Source organism: Arachis ipaensis, chromosome B8, assembly GCF_059453495.1.
Source record: "Arachis ipaensis isolate K30076 ecotype BB chromosome B8, ASM5945349v1, whole genome shotgun sequence".
Lineage (NCBI taxonomy): Eukaryota > Viridiplantae > Streptophyta > Magnoliopsida > Fabales > Fabaceae > Arachis > Arachis ipaensis.
Genome location: NC_142443.1, coordinates 111,183,993 through 111,190,059, shown reverse-complemented (window position 1 = coordinate 111,190,059; position 6,067 = coordinate 111,183,993). Strand labels below are relative to the sequence as shown.

Here is a 6,067-nt window from a genome sequence, read left to right as displayed (position 1 = left end):
AGGGAAGAGCAAGTTGCTCGGTACCTAGGAGCTCTCATGAAGATGAATGCCAAATTTTTTGGTACAAAGCCTTTGGAGGAAGAACCTCCATTGCTTTCCAAAGAACTCAATGCTTTGGTTCAGCAGAAGCTACCTCAGAAGCTTCCAGATCCTAGACGCTTTCTAATTCCTTGCACCATAGGCACCATGACCATTGAGAAGGTTCTGTGTGACTTAGGGTCAAGTATAAACCTCATGCCACTCTTTGTAATGGAGAAGCTGGGAATCCAAGAGGCACAAGAAACAAAGATTACCTTGCATGAAGAATGGATGGTTGATGAGCGGATAATTTATACACTTTTTGACATTGTTTTTAGTATGTTTTTAGTAGGATCTAGTTACTTTTAGGGATGATTTCATTAGTTTTTATGTTAAATTCACATTTCTAGACTTTACTATGAGTTTGTGTGCTTTTCAGAGATTTCAGGTATTTTCTGGCTGAAATTGAGGGACTTGAGCAGAAATCAGATTCAGAGGTTGAAGAAGGACTGCTAATGCTGTTGGATTCTGACCTCCCTGCACTCAAAGTGCATTTTTTGGAGCTACAAAACTCGAAATGGCGCGCTTCCAATTGCGTTGGAAAGTAGACATCCAGGGCTTTCCAGAAATATATAATAGTTTATACTTTGGCCAAGAATAGATGACGTAAACTGGCATTCAACGCCAGTTTTCTGCCCAAATCTGGCGTCTAGCGCCAGAAAAGGAGCCAAAACCAGAGTTGAACGCCCAAACTGGCACAAAAGCTGGCGTTCAACTCCAAGAAGGACCTCTACACGTGCAACACTTAAGCTCAGCCCAAGCACACACCAAGTGGGCCCTGGAAGTGGATTTATGCATCAATTACTTACTTCTGTAAACCCTAGTAGCTAGCTTATTATAAATAGGACCTTTTACTATTGTATTAGGCATCTTTTGATCATCTTAGGATCTTAGGATCATCTTTGGACGCCTGGTTCTTAGATCAGAGGGGCTGGCCTCTCGGCCATGCCTAAACCCTTCACTTATGTATTTTCATACGGTAGAGTTTCTACACTCCATAGATTAAGGTGTGGAGCTCTGCTGTTCCTCAAAGATTAATGCAAAGTACTACTGTTTTCTATTCAATTCATCTTATTTTGCTTCTAAGATATCCATTCGCACCCAAGAACGTGATGAAAGTGATGATTATGTGTGACGCTCATCACCATTCTCCCCTATGAACACGTGCCTGACAAACACCTCCGTTCTACATGAAATAAGCTAGAATGAATATCTCTTAGATCTCCTAACCAGAATCTTCGTGGCGTAAGCTAGAATGATGGCGGCATTCAAGAGAATCCGGAAAGTCTAAACCTTGTCTGTGGTATTCCGAGTAGGATTCAATGATTGAATGACTGTGACGAGCTTCAAACTCGCGATTGTTGGGCGTTAGTGACAGACGCAAAAGGAGGGTGAATCCTATTCCAGCATGATCGAGAACCGACAGATGATTAGCCGTGCTGTGACAGAGCATGTGAGCATATTTTTCACTGAGAGGAGGGATGTAGCCACTGACAACGGTGATGCCCTTGCATAAAGCCAGCCATGGAAAGGAGTAAGACTGATTGGATGAAGATAGCAAGAAAGCAGAGGTTCAGAGGAACGAAAAGCATCTCCATTCGCTTATCTGAAATTCCTACCAATGATTTACATAAGTACCTCTATCCCTATTCTATTATTTATTATTCGAAAACTCCATAATTATTTTATATCCGCCTGACTGAGATTTACAAGGTGACCATAGCTTGCTTCATACCAACAATCTCCGTGGGATTCGACCCTTACTCACGTAAGGTATTACTTGGACGACCCAGTGCACTTGCTGGTTAGTTGTATCGAAGTTGTGAACCATGGTATTGGCACCATGTTCTTGGCGCCATTGCCAGGGAAAGAAAGAGCCATGAATTTTACATAATTAAAGTGTAATCACGATTACGCGTACCAAGTTGCTCACGTTGCCAGGGATTGTTCGAGCCTGGACATCACAATTTCGTGCACCAAGTTTTTGGTGCCGTTACCGGGGAAAGAAAGAGCCATGAATTTTACATAATTAAAGTGTAATCACGATTACGTGTACCAAGTTGCTCACGTTGCCAGGGATTGTTCGAGCCTGGACATCACAATTTCGTGCACCAAGTTTTTGGCGCCGTTGCCGGGGATTGTTTGAGTTTGGACAACTAACGGTTCATCTTGTTGCTCAGATTAGGTAATTTTCTTTTTTATTTTATTTTCAAAATTTTTCAAAAATCTTTCAAAAATTCTTCTTTTGTTTTCGAAAGAAAATGTTTTCAAAAATAAAATTATTCAGAATTTTTAAGAATGAATTCTAGTGTTTCATGAAGCATGTGAAGCCTGGCTGGCTGTAAAGCCATGTTTAAATTCTTTTGGGCTGAGGCTTCCAACCATCAGTTGTTACACGACTGTAGGGTATGTCAGGCATGTCATGTCTGAATTACATGCTGAAGCTTGGCTGGCCATTGGCGATGTCTAGTGTTTTGGACCGGAGCTTTCATTGAAAGCTTGGCTGGCTAGTGAGCCATGTCTAATTCCTGGACTAAAGCTTTAGACTAAGAATGCAAGATTCCTGAAATTCATGTTAAAAATTTTTGAATCCTTATTTTTTCTTTTTCAATTAATTTTCGAAAAAAATACAAAAAAATTTAGAAAATCATAAAAATCAAAAATATTTTTCTGTTTCTTGTTTGAGTCTTGAGTCATATTATAAGTTTGGTGTCAATTGCATATGCATCTTGCATTTTTCGAAAATATCATGCATTCATAGTGTTCTTCATGATCTTCAAGTTGTTCTTGGTAAGTCTTCTTGTTTGATCTTGATGTTTTCATGTTTTGTGTCTTTTCTTGTTTTACATGTGCATTTTTCGTTTCTTAGAGTCTAAACATGAAAATTTTCTAAGTTTGGTGTCTTGCATGTTTTCTTTGCATTAAAAATTTTTCAAAAATATGTTCTTGATGTTCATCATGACATTCATAGTGTTCTTGGTGTTCATCTTGACATTCATAGCATTCTTGCATGCATCACATGTTTTGATCTAAAAATTTCATGCATTGCATCTTTTTAGTGTTTTTCTCTCTCATCATAAAAATTCAAAAATCAAAAAAATATCTTCCCCTTTTTCTCTCATCAAATTCAAAAATTTGAGTTGACTTTTTCAAAACATTTTTAAAATCAAGTTGTTTCTTATGAGTCAAATCAAATTTTTAATTTGAAAATCTTATCTTTTTCAAAAATCTTTTTCAAAAATCAAATCTTTTTCAAATTTCTTAGTTATTTTCGAAAATTTCAAAAATATTTTTTAAAAATCTTTTTCTTAATTTTACATCAAATTTTCGAAAATAACAATAATAATTAATGTTTTGATTCAAAAATTTCAAGTTTGTTACTTACTTGTTAAGAAAGATTCAAACTTTAAGTTCTAGAATCATATCTTGTGATTTCTTGTGAATCAAGTCATTAATTGTGATTTTAAAAATCAAATCTTTTTCAAAACTAATTTCTATCATATCTTTTCAAAAATATCTTCTCATCTTATCTTTTTCAAAATATCTTTTCTAACCTCCTAACTTCTTATCTTTTCAAAATTTGTTTCAACTAACTAACTAACTTTTTGTTTGTTTCCTAACTTTTTCAAAACTACCTAACTAACTCTCTCTCTCTCTAATTTTCGAAAATATCTTCCCCCTTTTTCAAAATTTCTTTTTTAATTTATTAATTATTTTAATTTTTAATTTTTAAATCTTAATTTTCGAAAATTACTAACATTTTTCAAAAACTATTTTCAAAAATCACTAACTCTTTTTCAAAAACTATTTTTGAAAATTCCTTCTCTCTCATCTTATTCTATTTATTTATTCATCTACTAACATCTCATCTCACATCTCTGCCATCCTCACAGTTGTGTTTCTTCCATTATATTACATTCTTTGTCTCCCCCTCTTCTTTTACTCACACAGGGATCCCTATACTGTGGTATAAAGGATCTCTATTATTATTATTATTTTTTCTATGCCCTCTTCTTTGTCATATGAACAGGAGCAAGGACAAGAACATTCTTGTGGAAGCAGATCCAGAACCTGAAAGGACTCTGAAGAGAAAATTAAGAGAAGCTAAAATACAACAATCCAGAGATAACCTTTCAGAAATTTTCGAATAGGAAGATGAGATGACAGCCGAAAATAATAATAATGTAAGGAAGATGCTTGGTGACTTTACTGCACCTAATTCCAATTTACATGGAAGAAGCATCTCCATTCCTGCCATTGGAGCAAACAACTTTGAGCTGAAACCTTAATTAGTTTCTCTGATGCAGCAGAACTGCAAGTTTCATGGACTTCCATCTGAAGATCCTTTTCAGTTCTTAACTAAATTCTTGCAGATATGTGATACTGTTAAGACTAATGGAGTAGATCCTGAAGTCTACAGGCTCATACTTTTCCCTTTTGCTGTAAGAGACAGAGCTAGATTATGGTTGGATTCTCAACCCAAAGACAGCCTGAACTCTTGGGATAAGCTGGTCACGGCTTTCTTAGCCAAGTACTTTCCTCCTCAAAAGCTGAGCAAGCTTAGAGCTGATGTTCAAACCTTCAGACAGAAAGAAGGTGAATCCCTCTATGAAGCTTGGGAAAGATACAAACAGTTGACAAAAAAGTGTCCTTCTGACATGCTTTCAGAATGGACCATCCTGGATATATTCTATGATGGTTTATCTGAGCTATCAAAGATGTCACTGGACACTTCTGCAGGTGGATCCATTCACCTAAAGAAAACGCCTGCAGAAGCTCAAGAACTCATTGACATGGTTGCTAATAACCAGTTCATGTACACTTCTGAAAGGAATCCTGTGAGTAATGGGACGCCTATGAAGAAGGGAGTTCTTGAAGTTGATACTCTGAATGCCATATTGGCTCAGAACAAAATATTGACTCAGCAAGTCAATATGATCTCTCAGAGTCTGCATGGAATGCAAGCTGCATCCAACAGTACTCAAGAGGCATCTTCTGAAGAAGAAGCTTATGATCCTGAAAACCCTGCAATAGCAGAGGTAAATTACTTAGGTGAACCTTATGGAAACACCTATAACTCATCATGGAGAAATCATCCAAATTTCTCATGGAAGGATCAAAAGCCTCAACAAGGCTTTAATAATGGTAGAAGAAACAGGTTTAGCAATAGCAAGCCTTTTTCATCATCCACTCAGCAACAGACAGAGAATTCTGAACAAAATGCCTCTAATTTGGCAAACTTAGTCTCTGATCTGTCCAAGGCCACTGTAAGTTTCATGAATGAAACAAGGTCTTCCATTAGAAATTTGGAAGCACAAGTGGGCCAGCTGAGTAAGAGGATCACTGAAATCCCTCCTAGTACTCTCCCAAGCAATACAGAAGAGAACCCAAAAGGAGAGTGCAAGGCCATTGACATAAGTAAAATGGCCGAACCCAATGAGGGAGAGGAGGACGTGAATCCCAAGGAGGAAGACCTCCTGGGACGTCCAGTGGTCAATAAGGAGCTTCCCTCTGAGGAACCAAAGGACTCTGAGGCTCATCTAGAGACTATAGAGATTCCATTGAACCTCCTTATGCCCTTCATGAGCTCAGATGAGTATTCCTCTTCTGAAGAGAATGAGGATGTTACTGAAGAGCAAACTGCCAAGTTTCTTGGTGCAATCATGAAGCTGAATGCCAAATTATTTGGCATTGATACTTGGGAAGTTGAACCTCCCTTGTTCATCAATGAACTAAGTGATCTGGATCAACTGACATTGCCTCAGAAGAGACAGGATCCTGGAAAGTTCATAATACCTTGTACTATAGGCACCATGATCTTTAAGGCTCTGTGTGACCTTGGTTCAGGGATAAACCTCATGCCCCTCTCTGTAATAGAGAAACTGGGAATCTATGGGGTGCAAGCTGCTAAAATCTCATTAGAGATGGCAGACAGTTCAAGAAAACAGGCTTATGGACAAGTAGAGGACGTGTTAGTAAAGGTTGAAGG

The 6,067-nt window shown here is 37.5% G+C and overlaps 1 non-coding gene across 1 annotated transcript; it reads right to left on the bottom strand.

Moving 5' to 3' along the window:
* Positions 1–4,634: 4,634 nt before the first annotated feature.
* LOC148549261 (small nucleolar RNA R71) lies at positions 4,635–4,742 on the bottom strand. Its single transcript, XR_015897709.1, has one exon. It is a non-coding gene; the product is annotated as a small nucleolar RNA R71 (small nucleolar RNA).
* Positions 4,743–6,067: the final 1,325 nt, after the last annotated feature.